An 18553-nucleotide genomic window follows, 5' to 3' on the forward strand; every position below is an offset into this window, starting at 1 on the left:
TAACAGAGTGCATCACAGTCCATGAAGAGAGTTGCCAAGGGCCAGCATAGCCCCATTGTAGATATATGACAAGGTAACAGAGTGCATCACAGTCCATGAAGAGAGTTGCCAAGGGCCACCATAGCCCCATTGGAGCCATATGACAAGGTAAAAGAGTGCAACAGGCACAACAATAAACTTAAAAAAAGGCCAAATGGCAACAATAACAAAAACATCAACATGTGGACGGAGGATTCTTATCTGCGACCTTGGAGCATCTCCAGATCCTCCACTTACTGGTCATCCTCTTCATCGTCCTGTGCATGTCCAGCTCCAGATTCAGGCCTTGAATTTAATAGCATGATTTGACGCAGAGTCAAATCCTGAACCCGGAGCTGGGCCTGCATGGTGTCGTTCATCCCTCTCAGGACAGCTGCGTTCCTCAACACGGCCTGCTCTACTCGTGCTATACCTTCTAGCATGAGCCATGCTGAGTCACAGCCTAAAATAAAGAATAAATCAAATATTAAGGATAATTACACAACAGAAGAAAAAATAAGCAAAGATACATTGTCATCATAAAGACAAATCATTCTTTACATCAATTTGTTAAAATTGATTCTTTACACATTAAATATGTTATTCAGACAGACCGAAATTATTAAAGGGACAGTTTACTCAAACATGTTGTCCCCTTTAATTGGTTTTCGATGATCCACTTATACAGCTTGAGTGTATAAAATCTTGTTAAAGGATTTACATTGTACTTACATTAGCAATTTAAATATTTTAATTATACTGTGGTAGGCATACCTATCCTTAAACATTTTGGCGTTGAGGACAAGCTGTGTAAACATATCAACCTGAAGAAATTACATTCCCACTGGGTTAGACAAGAGATAATGTATCAACATTTGTACATAAATTGTTGGATCCAAGTAGTGGTGATTGGTATATGTAGTGATATCAAATTAAAGGGACACTGAACCTAAATATTTAATTGACTGATTCAGATAGAGCATGACATTACAAATATTAAAAAATTACACATATTCTTTAAATGTTTGAATTCTCTAGATAGATTTTGAATGCAAGAATGTAGGTTTATAGGGCAGGTCATATTTGTTTATCAACTTTGGTTGTCCCTGCTGGTTGATGGATCCATTCATCCAACAATAAAGAAATGATGTCCACAATTATTTTCTATTTAAAATTAATTCTAGGCATTTCTTTGTTTAAATAAAGATAGCAAGAGAATGAAGAATAATTGATAAGAGTAGTAAATTATAAATTTGATTAACATTGCATGGTCTATTTGAATCACAATAGAAACAATTTGCCTTCAGTGTACCTTTAAGTATCTTATAATGTGGATTTTGAATGATACTTACAGCTGTGCCTGGGAAGGACAATCCGACACCCAGGACAATGAAGGTTGAGACAGGGGGGAGGGATGGGATTGGATTGGGGAGGGATGGGATTGGGTTGGGGAGGGATGAGCTGCTGCTCCGGGGTAGGCCGTACAGCTGGGGAGTGGTGAGTTGGGGTCTGGGCAGCTGGGGTAGCTGTACGGCCCATAATACGGGGAGAGTGGCGAAGGGGGACGAAGGGCCGTTTTTTGGGAGGGACAGGAAAGGACAAATGGGAAGGGCTGGCAGGGGTCTGGGCCTGGGCAGGGGTCTGGGCCTGGGCAGGAGTCTGGACCTGGGCCGGAGTCTGGGCCTGGGCAGGGTTCTGGGCAGGGGTCTGGGCCTGGGCAGGGGTCTGGGCCTGGGCAGGGGACTGGGCCTGGGCAGGGGTCTGTGACTGGCCAGGGGACTGGGCAGGGGCGGAAATCAGATGACCAGAGGTGGAGGATCCATCTGAAATAAATAATACAAATATATTAACATCTCCTACATCATGAAATCAAATCAACGCATTTAAAATTGATTATGTTTTCAATATACTTAGAAGTGTGTTTGAATTTTGAAACAATTATGAAATGAGGATATGGTATGCATATAGGCACTCAGATGAATATCAATGACTGTCTGTACAATTATAACATTATTATTGTGGTTTGGCCTGGAATATGCATGTGACATAATGATGGCATGAATTATAAATAAAATAAAATTAAAAAAAAGCATATTTTCATGCTGCCTGATATAGAAAGGGGGCAGTAGTGTATTTGAACAGACAAATAATATTCCTTTTTAAAGTGCAAAAGCTGTAGACTTTGAATGTCTTCAATAAAATGATTTCCAATAAAGCAACATGTTGTAAACATGATAGATATATTTCACATACCATCAGACTTCAAGGCAGCCTCTTCCTCCTCCGTCACACATGTTAAATCAATCTCTGTAAAACATAACATGTTGTGTACACGTTAAGATAAGATATTATAACATATGTTACTGTTGCTCAAAGACACACATCAATGTTGCATTAAAGATATACACACCCAAAGTTATGATTTACATCATTTTGATGGAGCATACAAATGACATTAGATTTGTTATTCTCAATGATTCTGATTTTCTATTTATTGTTTGTATTAATTTTAAAATCATAAAAGCATAGTACATAGAACATTTAAGATTTCTCATGTGTATATCACTTGATGATTGTTGTCAAAAATGAACATGGAAACAAACATATGCTATACATCTTCTGAATAACAAAGGTGTAGACTAAGAAAGTTTTAATTATTAATCTTTCAATATTCGAAGAAAATTAATATATAATCAGAGGAGTAAATTATATGTTTGTTTCAAATGTTATGCTTCATGAGAATCATGCTCATAATATTGATTACCAATACACCTTCAATGACATATAAATGAGTCAATGGACTTACCAGAAGACCGCAAATGCGGCTCTGTGTCAGTGCTGGATTCCTCAGGGCTCCCCACACCAACTCTCTCTATGAATGATATAGATATATATTAGTGAACACATTTGGGATAGCACTAAATCACATCTGTAGCGATTTTTAAGAATAATCAACTTGAAAATGTGAAGAATAGACCAGTCATTATCCAAAAAAATGCTTGATTGAATCAAGGGAATTCTGTTAAAAATTATGTATTGAACATATGTTTAATTTCTGACTATATTAGACATCAAAATCATCTCATACGATGCTATTGCATATCTAAATATACCCATTGATCAATGTTCTTAAAAGAATACACACAAACCACATTTTGAATAACAGCTGTTGACAAATATAAACAAAGACATGTGGCACATCGAGCCATTTGTGCAATGTACAGTAATCTTGTTTAGGACACAACACATATTTATCACAATACAAAACCAAATTGATTAGTACAAATATGTAATCATGGTGCTGTTAGAGTATGCTGATATCTATAAAGTAACTCCAACAGTGAATATGTGAATTATATATCAATATTGTCTAATCCAAAGAATGTAAAGATGAATGAATCTATTGTTTATTAAAGGGACACGGACATGATTTATTTCAATCATTGATTTCACTGTTCAAACTGTTCCAAATGATTTTACATTGACTCCTATTGTAATTGGAATGTTGCTACATTTTAATCTTAAATGCAGATAAGCAATATTGGATTCAATAAATATTGTTTGTTGAAGGTATCCACCAATCATCAATAAAACCCCAGGTTGGTCAACCAAAATTGAGCTACAGATAAACGTACATTCTTGATTTTAAAATACATTTAGCAATAGAAAATTTCACATATGATTATAGTATTATATTTAAATGTTGATTAATATTGCATGCTCTATCTGAATGACAACATTAATAATTTTAGCTCAGTGTCCCTTTAATATAAAAATATATTGATTTGACAATGTTGGTGTTAATGAATTCTCTACTCCATATGTTGATGTAATGAATGGGATTGAGCATGCAATTCCAATCTAATATGTTATTTAAGGATATCCTAAGAATTATTTAATTTTCATCTATTAAAGGGACATGAAGCTCTAAATGTGTAATTGTATACTTTTTGAAACTATGTACTACTGTTATCTGAATTTATGTGTAGTGTGATAGGAGCGCCTAAAGGTGGATTCCTGCTGCTAAAAAAGTTCTTCCCTCAAAGAGAACTAAATGGTGGATAAGAAGAAAAAATGGGGTTTATTTAGCAGCGCTAAAAAAAGCTAGGAAATGATGATACCAATCTAATTTATGTTTTATACAATCTATTTTATTTAAAAATTCTTATAACACATACAAACAACAGCAAATGCTTATCCTAATTAATAAAGGGACGTCTCCCTTATACAACACTTATAAAAACAGACTAGAACCATATAATCCTAGAATTCCAGGTATAAAGGAATTAATTCTATAGATAACATATGGCAAGCAACAAATTTCTAAGATAAATGGTGAATTGAATATTTAAAAGGCACAAATGTATCAGTCCTAACAGCTTTACAGTTCTTCAGTAACAAATACAGTTATAAAGTTACACAGTTACTTTCCTTGGACATATAATTGGCTCAGGTGTGCTGGATAGTTAAAAAGGCAAAAAACAGCCAATATTCTGATTTAGGTGCCAAAGCAATCGTGGTTAATGGAAATGGTTAATTTAACAGATGAATACCTTGATGTCTTTAAAGTTCAGTTTCCGTGTTTTAAAAAACGTAGTGAAAATTAGTGTAGAGGTACCTTAATCTGTCCTGGTTGGGAAGAATAAAGAATAAAGAATAGATAATTGATAAAGCCCAGAAGGGTGAAACGCGTTGAATGGGACCTGCTACACTCTACTAAACTTCATTTACTACTGTCACAAAGCTGTGTGACCCTGCAACTTTAAACTTTTCTGCCGACCCTGCAAGTTAAAATCTACCTTTGGTAACTTCAGGGAATACGGTGTTACTGCTAAACACTGACCAAAGATTTCTTCAAACCTTAAGAAGTCTGAGGGAACCCAGATGAAAACAATATTTGGGCTATAAGAAGAAAGGAAAACAAAAAAAAGGATAACTACATCACCAGAACGGAACATCACCCCTGACCTCTGAATCAAAGAGAAGGTCAGGTGACTTATCAGAAGCACCAGGAACAAACAGTCTGTGAATCCCTCACAGTGAAAAATATCAGCGGTTGCAACCAGGACAGATTAAGGTACCTCTACACTAATTTGCACTACGTTTTTTAAAACACGCAAACGGAACTTTAAAGACATCAAGGTATTCATCTGTTAAATTAACCATTTCCATTAATCACGATTGCTTTGGCACCTAAATCAGAATATTGGCTGTTTTTTGCCTTTTTAACTATCCAGCACACCTGAGCCAATTATATGTCCAAGGAAAGTAACTGTGTAACTTTATAACTGTATTTGTTACTGAAGAACTGTAAAGCTGTTAGGACTGATACATTTGTGCCTTTTAAATATTCAATTCACCATTTATCTTAGAAATTTGTTGCTTGCCATAATGTTATCTATAGAATTAATTCCTTTATACCTGGAATTCTAGGATTATATGGTTCTAGTCTGTTTTTATAAGTGTTGTATAAGGGAGACGTCCCTTTATTAATTAGGATAAGCATTTGCTGTTGTTTTTATGTGTTATAAGAATTTTTAAATAAAATAGATTGTATAAAACATAAATTAGATTGGTATCATCATTTCCTAGCTTTTTTTAGCGCTGCTAAATAAACCCCATTTTTTCTACTGTTATCTGAACACATGATTTTAACTTTTGTAAAAATGCCAATTTATGCATAAAAAAACAGCCGGATAATACCAGTAATGCATTGTTTAACCTAAACCAAAATCCATTTTTTTTAAAAGAACTAAAACAATAGACTGAACCAATGTAGATCATAAAATGTTTAAACAAAACAATAAAATCACGTTTAAAAATCATTCTATGTAAAATTTAGTTGGCATGTCCCTTAAATGACGTGATCAATTTCAAAAATGGAATCTATAATTTAAAAATCTAAATATATGCAAAAGTGTGTGTATTTTTTAAAAATGTATACAAATAAGATTAAGCAATACACAAGGGAAGAATATAAATTGGACATTCAAAGAATCTTACATTAAAATTAAGACATCCAGAATAGATGGGATATCTTAAATTCCAAACAAAATCAGAGTAGTCTTACAATGTAATCCTATTTTTTGTTTTATTTATTCTTATTTGCAAAAAGTTTTAAAATCCATTTTGCAGATACATATAAATATTGAACAATGTGGATTTCGTATGTAATGTTCTGTCCATGTTTCTAAGACAAATGTCAATTAAAATGAGACATACCATACTGTGACAAGCCCTGCCTTGAGGATCCAGCACCAACATCCAGATCTGTAATATATTAAATGAGGATTGGATATCATTAATACAAATCATGCCATGTTTAAAATCTTTACATTATTAGCAAATCAATTAAAAACTATTAATCCTTTGGTAGTCCCATGAGTTAATTGTTTCCTCAATTAAATTCATGATAAATATATCCTGTACTCTTATTTTCAATCAGTTGTGTTGTTTACTGTAGCTTAAATTATTTTGTTGTGTTAATTCATTCTCATCAATTGATGGGCATATGTTATAATTTTTTTGGATTCTGCTTTTTTATTTTTTTATTATGTCTAATATTGAAAATAAGAATACTGTATTCTTCACATATATAATAATTCACATTTCATTTTGACCAACATATGTAAAGCAATGCCACTTACAGCAAACCCATGTTAACGTGTATGCGCAATTCCATTTTTGCGATCATTGCGCAATGATTCCAAGCGGAATTACGCATCCGTCATTTGACCAACATGTGTAAAGCAATGCCACTTTCAGCAAACCCATGTTAACGTGTATGCGCAATTCCATTTTCGCGATCATTGCGCAATGATTCCAAGCGGAATTACGCATCCGTCATTTGACCAACATGTGTAAAGCAATGCCACTTACAGCAAACCCATGTTAACGTGTATGCGCAATTCCATTTTCGCTCTGTGACGCATATTCTGTAGAGCGCAAGAAACATCATTCCTATTTCATGTGTCACTAATCTAAAATCAGATATCTAAACATCATATGTAGTGTATGTTGTGAGATCTGTATAGGTTTAGTATCTGACTATATACACATTTAAAAAAAAAATTAAAATATTAAGATATTATATGAAGTTGGATAGTTACCTGGTTCAGATTCTCCATCATCTCCTCCCAGGCCACCGGACGGAGAAGCAGCTGCCCTGGCCCCCGCGTCAAGACTTTAAGATCCCGCAGCTGGGAGGGAAGAAGAGGAGGCCGAGGATGGCGAGGATCGAAATCTTTTGGGGACCCGGAGATTGAGGAACTCGCATAAAGTCACCTCATAAGGGAGTAGGTATAGTTTCCGCGGGGCCTTTCTTTGGCCCCCTCTTTTATGGGCTTGTACCCAGTCCCTTATGAGGTTGACTTTTTTTGTTAATCGCAACCTCATATCTCAGAATCTCCTCATGATTTGATCCTGGCTCCTCTGGACGTCACACACCAATCTAACCGCATTGGTGATAGACTCCCAGAGGGCCTTCTTAACAGGCGCATCTGTCAACCTCCTCTTGTTCCCAAACAGCTGGGGATAAAAGTCCTTGACGGCGTGGACCAGTGCAGCGCTCTCCTGCTTGGTGAACCTGGGAGCTGACATGCCTGCTGGGTTTTCGGATATGCTGGATATATATATAAATTATATATACAGTACGCCTGCAGGCATTAGAGAACTGACAAAGATGGCAACGTGTAATGGACTTTTATATGGTGAAGTAAACATGAGATGCACCATGGGACAAGTTATCTGTACATCTGATTGGATAAAAGTTTGAAATATTGTTAGAATGTCTGTGAGACCATCCTGACTCAAGTTGTGTTTGTGTGATGAACTCTGATTGGCCGTTCCTTAATGTTTCATATCTTAGTAACTTCCTTACACATAACTCCTGGTGGTGCTGTAACTTCATTTTTCATGTAGACTTATTTGTAACTCATGGGCCTGTCATGCGGATATGTGTAACGCAGATTTAATATCCGTGATCCGTTAAATATTAATGATACAATTCTATTTAAAATCTAATACTGTCACATTATTAAATGTTGTATACATTTTTCGGTTTAATAACGGTCTGTTTCTTTAATACAAATACACATTTAATATTGTATGTCTTTATTGTTCATAAAATCCATTTATTTACTTATTGTGAAGTATTGATATTGCTCTATTAAATGTATTTCATAATGCACATTGATTGTGTGCTATTGCGTGACATTAGACTCTAATGTTTAAAGATGCTAATCTGGTGTTTCAAGATGCGTTTCCCACGCAATATTTCTGAATGTTCAAATTCAGGTTATAATGTCAGTAACTTTGATAATCTGTTTATAAATGTTAAACTACAGGTTTGTTTGTTATTAGTAAATAAACCTCGAGCTTGTATTTGTCTAAACTGCTCATATATGTTATTGTGCAATGGCGTCTTTATTTTTAAATAGACATTACAAACAAACAATTGTATCAAATGATCTGTAGAGATAGAAAATTGTTTAGACTTTAAAATGTAAATCAATTTATCTTAGTATTTAGATATCCTCAACAGAAGAAATTTAAATGCACATGGTTGAGCCAATCACATAAGGCATCTCTGTGCATCCACCAATCTTCATCTACTGAGCCTATCTCGATATGCTTTTCAAGCAAAGTATGTCAAGATAAGAAGAGAAGTAAATACACTCTTTAAATCTCTTAAAGGGACACTGTCCAAACAAATTTAGCGTTCGTGATTCAGATTGAGCATGAAATGTTAAGCAACTTTATAATTTATTCCAATTCTCAAATGTTAAGAATTATCTTGTTATCTTTCTTTGCAAATCAATAATGATATTTTAGATTACGGACAATTGTTGCAAAAAACCTGGGTTGTCCTTGATGATTGTTGGATAAATTAATCCAACCAAAAAAACCAAGTTCTGTCCAGAGTACTGAAGCAAATAAACTATCTATTTAATGCCTTATTTTTAAATTAATGATAGCAACATCACAAGGAACATTCATAATATGAGACAATTTTTAAAGTTGCTTAAAATAGAATACTCATTCAGAATGTATAAATCATTAATTTTTTAACTGTCTCCATTTAAGTATATTTTGAGTTCATGTCCCTTTAAAGAGAAATTTCACAATAATGCTTGAAAAATCAGAAACCTAGGCACCTTCCTTTTGCTAAATTAGTATAACATATGAGTAAAGCATATTTAGATTAACTTCTGGATTGTTTTACACACTGACTGAAATATATATTGTAAAGGATGTATTTCGGAGTCTTCAGCTTAGAGGGACATTAAGCTATATGTTATGTATGCATTTTGGATAAGATTATAATATTTGAACAACTTAATATGTTTTGTTATTCAATCATTAGATTGTAATGATATATATTCTTGGATTAAATACATATCTACATAGGCTATTTTGATGCTGATTGTTGGTTGCACATAGATGCCTTATGTAATTGACTAAGATATGTGCATTGATGTATCTTTTTCGAAGTATATTTAAAGACTGAATGTAATTCTATAGTACTTTCTAAATATGTTTAAATTCTTTTATGAATTATTTAAAAATCAATACACAATATAATTTGTGAATGTCCCTTTAAGGACCAAAACATTTGGAATGTTGATTTAACATTGTCAAAATAAACTAAAGGGGAATGAAAATTATATATAGATATGTGATGTCTAACCCAAGAGGTAAGATTTTAAAAACAACATAATATTAATAACTATAGTTAAATGACTCCACTAGAAAATTAAATCTATTAACCTGGCATCCAATAACTAGCTTGTGAAAAATATGAAGTTAAATGACCTACCATTTATAAATGTACAAATTAAAAAAGTTTAGAAAATAATGTTTTGAGATACCTAAGGAAGATACAAGATCTTATAAAATTAATTTTACATTCAACAACACTGTCACTTTAATGTAATTGAACCACTTCCCCTTCTTAAAAGTGAAACAAAATAATTTATGTCAAATTTTGACTACATATCCGAATTTTTTTTTAACATCTAAGAATTTCAAAAGAAAAGCATCGATGGATCTCACTCCCCAATTAATTTAAAAAAGATAGTTTAATTTAATATTCTCTGAATCAGTGGATTTTAAAAAATTAATGCATTATTTGATCTTATGCATGTGCTTGTCAAACAGCCAACTACCAGTCATGGGAGTCAAATTGTTTTTTATTGACAGATTATATGGATATTTATTATAATCTGTTCAAAAGAGTGTATTTAATAATAAAATGTTTATTATTACCATTTAAAAAATTAAAAGTTTCTGAAACAAAAACAAAAAATATATTCCTGGAAGTCATCAGATGACAATCTGAAATTAAAAAAGATAATTTTAACAAAGTTAATACACACGTTGTCAAATATTCATAAAATACATTTACAATCATCTTGTGTCTATGCTCTAACTTTGTTCTACATTTTATCAAGATATTTATTAATTAAATTTAAAAATAAATAAAATAAACATACACCATTATATTGTGTAATAAAAATTAAATTTAAATATCTGAATTTCTAATTATACATAATAATGTATATCACATTTCAATAATATATATGTATGCTGAACATAAATGTAATATTTCATGTCCATTCAAATACCTCTATATCAACTATAATATGTATTCCTTTTTCTGATTGTGATCCCTAAATATCTAATTATGAACTAAATATGACTAATGTATGTAAGCTACTAATATTCAACATTCTTCCTGTGATTCTTAACTAGCATGCATTGGTACACCAACCTGGATAATGCATGGTCTTTGAAAGTCAATTCAGGGGTAAACAGTTGATCTTCAATAGGTGTCTTATTCATCAGTTCATAAAATAGAGGACTGAAATACCATCTAAAAAAGTAAAATCATCTAAGTGTCTGATTGTGATCCCTAAATATCTAATTATGAATTAAATATGATTAATGTATGTAAGCTACTAATATTCAACATTCTTCCTGTGATTCTTAACTAGCATGCATTGGTACACCAACCTGGATAATGCATGGTCTTTGAAAGTCAATTCAGGGGTAAACAGTTGATCTTCAATAGGTGTCTTATTCATCAGTTCAAAAATAGAGGACTGTGAAATACCATCTAAAAATTAGAAAATAATCTAAGTGTCTCCAATAGGATGCCTCCACAGCCTTATTCTATCAAATAGTTGGCACTTACCATGTGAACATGTCTTTGTATGGTTTTCAAGGTCAGCAGATTTGAAAGATAATGCCAGACATGATCCCATTGGTATACTTCAATTTCAATCTTGGCTTTTTCCACTGTCAGTCTGGGCAATCTTCACTGTCAGGCTTCTAATTCTTCCCTTTCAGTGTTTAGATTAAGTCAGCTCAATAATGGCAGAAAAAGTTTAATAAAAATTACTACAAGTGTGTGAATCAGTTCTGTACCCCTCTACCACCCCCCATTTCATAATCAATTTCTGTCACTAGCTTACTAAGCGTGTGTAGCATCTTGTGTTATGTTCTATCAAGTGTGAAGATGAGTCATATTGAGCATAACGAACCTCTAATGTGTGACATTGAACCATAGTCATGATAGAGGATAGTTATGCTAGAGGATACCTTTCTGAGTATTTACATTTTAAGTAATGTGTAAACTAAATACTAGTTTACAAAATGTATGCCATATGATGTATTTGTGTACAATTCATGCCAGCAACAGTCCATACATTTATACTTACCAGCTGAAGTCCTCTTTAAAAACCAGGTGGCAAAGACTCGCTACAGGACCCAATGCCCAGAGCATCACCTATATTAATAAATGAAACACATTTTTAGCATTTGATGAACAATCCTAACATGTTTGCACAATTCTCTACTTGTCATTTCCCTACAGTTTACATATATTGACAATACTCCAGTCTAACTTCTATTATTTACCGTCTAAAGTGGCGGTTGATGATGTCTGCTCTGACATTGAGCCCCTCGTCCCGGAATGGCCCCTCTAAAACAGGATCATCCTCCTCATCTCTGAGGAGGTTTCGGTGCGCCGGGACGCCCTGCAGCATCCCAGCCCGCTGTGCAATATTATGCAGGACGCTACAGGCTACAACGATCTTAGCCACCTTCTTTGGGTTGTACTGGAGGGCTCCTCCCGACCTGTCCAGGCACCTGAATCTCATCTTCAGGAGCCCGAACATCCGTTCAACCACCGCCCTGGTTCTCTTATGAGCCCTATTGTAGCGCTCCTCAGACACATCAGTTGGGCTACGCAAGGGGGTAATGAGCCAAGGCCGGCTCATGTACCCAGAATCACCTATAAATTATGAACAGAACATAATTCAAACAGAATCCTCAAAATAGTATTTGGAGTCCAATAAAACTTTTTGTACACGATAATCCACTAACAAATGTTTAATTTGTAAAAGAATAATCTAGTTCAATATTATTCTCTATCTTCCCATTTCAGCTAAGACATGCTACATATGCGTATTTCTCCTAAACCAGACCATGTGTAAAATGGCAACTAAATGGTTACATTGCATTCTCTATCTGAGCATTTAAGGTAAGACATGCTACATATCTGCATTGAACGAAAAGTAGACATTAGCGGAAAGAGACAATGACATGGTTAAATTGCATTAGCTAATATCTTCCCATTTCAGCTAAGACATGCTACATATGCGTATTTCTCCTAAACCAAACCTTGTGTAAAATGGCAACTAAATGGTTACATTGCATTCTCTATCTGAGCATTTAAGGTAAGACATGCTACATATCTGCATTGAACTAAAAGACATTAGCGGAAAGAGACAATGACATGGTTAAATTGCATTAGCTAATATCTTGCCATTTCAGCTAAGACATGCTACATATGCATATTTCTACTAAACCAAACCTTGTGTAAAATGCAAACTAAATGGTTACATTGCAATCTCTATCTGAGAATTTAAGGTAAGACATGCTACATATCTGCATTGAACTAAAAGACATTAGCGGAAAGAGACAATGACATGGTTAAATTGCATTAGCTAATATCTTGCCATTTCAGCTAAGACATGCTACATATGCATATTCTTACTAAACCAAACCTTGTGTAAAATGCAAACTAAATGGTTACATTGCAATCTCTATCTGAGCATTTAAGGTAAGACATGCTACATATCTGCATTGAACTAAAAGACATTAGCGGAAAGAGACAATGACATGGTTAAATTGCATTAGCTAATATCTTGCCATTTCAGCTAAGACATGCTACATATGCGTATTTCTCCTAAACCAAACCTTGTGTAAAATGCAAACTAAATGGTTACATTGCATTCTCTGAGCATTTAAGGTAAGACATGCTACATATCTGCATTGAACTAAAAGTATACATTAGCGGGAAAATAAAATAAATGGTTAACATTACGCTAACATTTTAAAACTACAGTGGCAATTGTCAAACTAATTAACCATGTTGTGCACAAATACTCACCAACGAGATAACCAGGGGGCATTTGTCTTTCCTCAAACGGTCTCCACAGGGACGACAGAGAGAGGATGCGGGCATCATGACAAGCTCCTCCAAAATTCGCACACACATGCATAATCCTCATCCGTGCGTCACAAACATACTGCACGTTGAGGCTATGAAAATGTTTGCGATTTCTGAAGGGCAAGTCATCAATTGGAGCACGCAGCGCAATGTGGGTACAATCAATGGCTCCCAAGACATTGGGCAATTCAGCAATATCAAAGAATTCCCGCTTCAGGCGCCTCCAATCACCATCATTCTGTGGGAATCCTATGTATTGCTTACTGATACGTACCATGGCGTCCAGAAAGTTATCAAACACCACAGAGAATGTACCTTGAGACAGGCCATGCATGTACATTTCTCCGGATTGAAAACTCCCGGAGGCCAGGACGTATAGACAACTTAGCATCTTACTCATGGCGGGAACAGCAGTCCTTATTCTTATACGTGGCTCCAAATGAGGTTTAAGAAGATTGTAAAGGCCAATGAGCTGTTCGCGATTGAGCCGATACTTATCATAAACCTCAAAGTCGCTCATGTTTTCCAAGGTGGGTCTCACCCTGTAGACAGGAGGACCTTGAACCAGACGACCCCTTCGTCTCAGTCTGAGCCGCCGAGGCTGCCTGATTCGATCAACAGCTAGTTCGCCAATAGCAGCACCAGCAGTGTCTACCATGTCATCGTCATCCATCTTTCAAAACAGCGTAACAAGGTATGCACTTGATCTGATGTGGATCACAAGTGATGCTTTGGCCATGTTGTTTGGGGGATTTATAGTACAATTAGTCCAATGGTAGTGAGTTTGTAATGATTGCTAATTGTATTCACTTGTTTGTATGTGAGCGGCGCGAATGCTTTCACAGTGGGCGTTTTTTTGTTGTTTGCTGAAATGTTGTTTTCCAACAATGAATCTCAATGTGAAAGTGTCAAATATCACACATACAGTGCATGTTTGTAATGTTTGATCATTATGCGTAATCAATATTTTTTAAACGCGATCTTATAGTAACAAGCACACGTCCAGGCTAACATGAATGAAAGTGCATAGTTGTGTATAATGTGCATCGAATGTGATCGATCAATGTTGCTGCAATATTGTTTGTAAACGATAAAGTAACATCTGCCATCTGTAGTATTGTATATATATATAAGTGATTGCCGAGCAGTCAATATTGTATGCGTCCCTTTAAAATGGCACTAATACTGAATAACTTCTGGCTGTCATCTGTAGTATTGTATATATAAGTGATTGCCGAGCTGTCAATATTGTATGCGTCCCTTTCGAATCGCACTAATGCTGAATAACTTCCGTCTGTCATCTGAAGTATTGTATATACAGGGAGTGCAGAATTATTAGGCAAGTTGTATTTTTGAGGATTAATTTTATTATTGAACAACAACCATGTTCTCAATGAACCCAAAAAACTCATTAATATCAAAGCTGAATATTTTTGGAAGTAGTTTTTAGTTTGTTTTTAGTTTTAGCTATTTTAGGGGGATATCTGTGTGTGCAGGTGACTATTACTGTGCATAATTATTAGGCAACTTAACAAAAAACAAATATATACCCATTTCAATTATTTATTTTTACCAGTGAAACCAATATAACATCTCAACATTCACAAATATACATTTCTGACATTCAAAAACAAAACAAAAACAAATCAGTGACCAATATAGCCACCTTTCTTTGCAAGGACACTCAAAAGCCTTCCATCCATGGATTCTGTCAGTGTTTTGATCTGTTCACCATCAACATTGCGTGCAGCAGCAACCACAGCCTCCCAGACACTGTTCAGAGAGGTGTACTGTTTTCCCTCCTTGTAAATCTCACATTTGATGATGGACCACAGGTTCTCAATGGGGTTCAGATCAGGTGAACAAGGAGGCCATGTCATTAGATTTTCTTCTTTTATACCCTTTCTTGCCAGCCACGCTGTGGAGTACTTGGACGCGTGTGATGGAGCATTGTCCTGCATGAAAATCATGTTTTTCTTGAAGGATGCAGACTTCTTCCTGTACCACTGCTTGAAGAAGGTGTCTTCCAGAAACTGGCAGTAGGACTGGGAGTTGAGCTTGACTCCATCCTCAACCCGAAAAGGCCCCACAAGCTCATCTTTGATGATACCAGCCCAAACCAGTAGTCCACCTCCACCTTGCTGGCGTCTGAGTCGGACTGGAGCTCTCTGCCCTTTACCAATCCAGCCACGGGCCCATCCATCTGGCCCATCAAGACTCACTCTCATTTCATCAGTCCATAAAACCTTAGAAAAATCAGTCTTGAGATATTTCTTGGCCCAGTCTTGACGTTTCAGCTTGTGTGTCTTGTTCAGTGGTGGTCGTCTTTCAGCCTTTCTTACCTTGGCCATGTCTCTGAGTATTGCACACCTTGTGCTTTTGGGCACTCCAGTGATGTTGCAGCTCTGAAATATGGCCAAACTGGTGGCAAGTGGCATCTTGGCAGCTGCACGCTTGACTTTTCTCAGTTCATGGGCAGTTATTTTGCGCCTTGGTTTTTCCACACGCTTCTTGCGACTCTGTTGACTATTTTGAATGAAACGCTTGATTGTTCGATGATCACGCTTCAGAAGCTTTGCAATTTTAAGAGTGCTGCATCCCTCTGCAAGATATCTCACTATTTTTGACTTTTCTGAGCCTGTCAAGTCCTTCTTTTGACCCATTTTGCCAAAGGAAAGGAAGTTGCCTAATAATTATGCACACCTGATATAGGGTGTTGATGTCATTAGACCACACCCCTTCTCATTACAGAGATGCACATCACCTAATATGCTTAATTGGTAGTAGGCTTTCGAGCCTATACAGCTTAGAGTAAGACAACATGCATAAAGAGGATGATGTGGTCAAAATACTCACTTGCCTAATAATTGTGCACACAGTGTATAAGTGATTGCCGAGCTGTCAATATTGTATGCGTCCCATTAAAATCGCAATAACACTGAAGATCTTCCTGCTGCCATCTGTAGTATTGTATATATAAGTGATTGCTTAGCTGTCAATATTGTAAGCGTCCCTTTAAAATCGCAATAATAATTCAGAACTTCCGGCTGTCATCTGTAGTATTGTATATATAAGTGATTGCCGAGCTGTCAATATTGCATGCGTCCCTTTAAAATCGCACTAATGCTGAATAACTTCCGGCTGTCATCTGTAGTATTGTATATATAAGTGATTGCCGAGCTGTCAATATTGTATGCGTCCCTTTCAAATCGCAATAATAATTCAGAACTTCTCGTCTGCCATCTGTAGTATTGTATATATAAGTGATTTCCGAGCTGTCAATATTGTATGCGTCCCTTTAAAATCGAAATAAGAATTCAGAACTTCCCGTCTGTCATCTGTAGTATTGTATATATAAGTGATTGCCGAGCTGTCAATATTGTATGCGTCCCTTTCAAATCGCAATAATAATTCAGAACTTCTCGTCTGCCATCTGTAGTATTGTATATATAAGTGATTTCCGAGCTGTCAATATTGTATGCGTCCCTTTAAAATCGAAATAAGAATTCAGAACTTCCCGTCTGTCATCTGTAGTATTGTATATATAAGTGATTGCCGAGCTGTCAATATTGTATGCGTCCCATTCAAATGGCACTAATACTGAATAACTTCCGGCTGTCATCTGTAGTATTGTATATATAAGTGATTGCCGAGATGTCAATATTGTACGCGTCCCATTAAAATTTGCATAATAATTTTGAACTTCCGGCTGTCATTTGTAGTATTGTATATATAAGTGATTTGCGATCTGACAATATTTATTAATTGTCCCATTCAAATCTCCATAATAATGCTGTTCCAAACTGTTATTTACGTATATGTTGTATTGTTGTATTGTAGTATTGAGTGGTAAATTTCTGAAAGGGGCGGTACAGTCGTGAATCTGTGATGTGTATGGTTGAATCTTCTAATTACGTCATGATATTATTAACCTGCCTATGTAGTTCTGAAATCCTCATTATGTTGTTGTATTGTGCTACATTGTTATTGTGTGCTGAATAAAATCTAAATGTGTGCTTTGTGGTTGCGTGATGGGTGATGCGTGTTATGTACATGTACGTATATATTGTGATTGTGTCCCACATATGCTGACTTCTATATAGCCGTCTGGCATTGTTGTTCCTTCCCATAAAGTGACATCTGTAATCTGGTGTAATGATGTTCTTGTTGTACGTAATTCCTAATGGTTTCTGGTGATGGAATCATGATGTTAAAAGTACAGTAAAATCCATATGTTCTGTTTTGTGATTCCTAGAGAGAATGTAATGTGTTTTTCCCCCATCATTTGAATGCACATGAGTGAATGTTAAAAGTAATGTATGTGCATCCATGACTGATCATGTGTTAAGCCTATGTAGATATGCAGTTGCTGCAAGCATATGAGTTGAATAAATGAAATGCAATAATAAAGGTAAATGAGAATTGTTTCCCATTGTGTAGTGTTTGTGAATCCTGAAAAGTTTACATTATTTTTGTGTCCGTTTAAATGTAATATTTTGATAAAAAAAAGTTTGTTACTAGTGATATTGATTTGTAGTTGATGTAATATAAAAGTCTGAAACAATTTAATGGTGTTGTGAATATTCAATAAGTACAATCCATAAATCCACCATAGGGAAATAGTCATTTGTTGATCTATTTATCATAGCTGGGTCTAACGCATAAAAGCATGTATTTTCTAGCGCTGGTATTTGGAGTTTTTCGGTCTACGCTATTTGCGTGCGTTAGGGAAATGTGGGTTTCGCGTGCACGAGCACGTCTTCCCAATAGAAGTCAATGGAGGCTCTAAAATTTGGTAATTTTTTTTTTCAAAGACTGGTTTTCCTCGTAAAGTGAGTGACGTCATGAGCTTGTGTGAAAAAGTAACTAAATCGTGTTCTTTTTGTAATAAATAAATATTTTTTGCATGTCATGTGGTGTATATTGTTTGTATGCATCGATGAGTGTATATTCGTGATAATCTTATTAGTTAGATGTAGGTATATGAGGGTCTTTTCCCGTGTGTCAATGTAAGTCAAT

Source organism: Bombina bombina, chromosome 5, assembly GCF_027579735.1.
Source record: "Bombina bombina isolate aBomBom1 chromosome 5, aBomBom1.pri, whole genome shotgun sequence".
NCBI classification, from domain to species: Eukaryota; Metazoa; Chordata; class Amphibia; order Anura; family Bombinatoridae; genus Bombina; species Bombina bombina.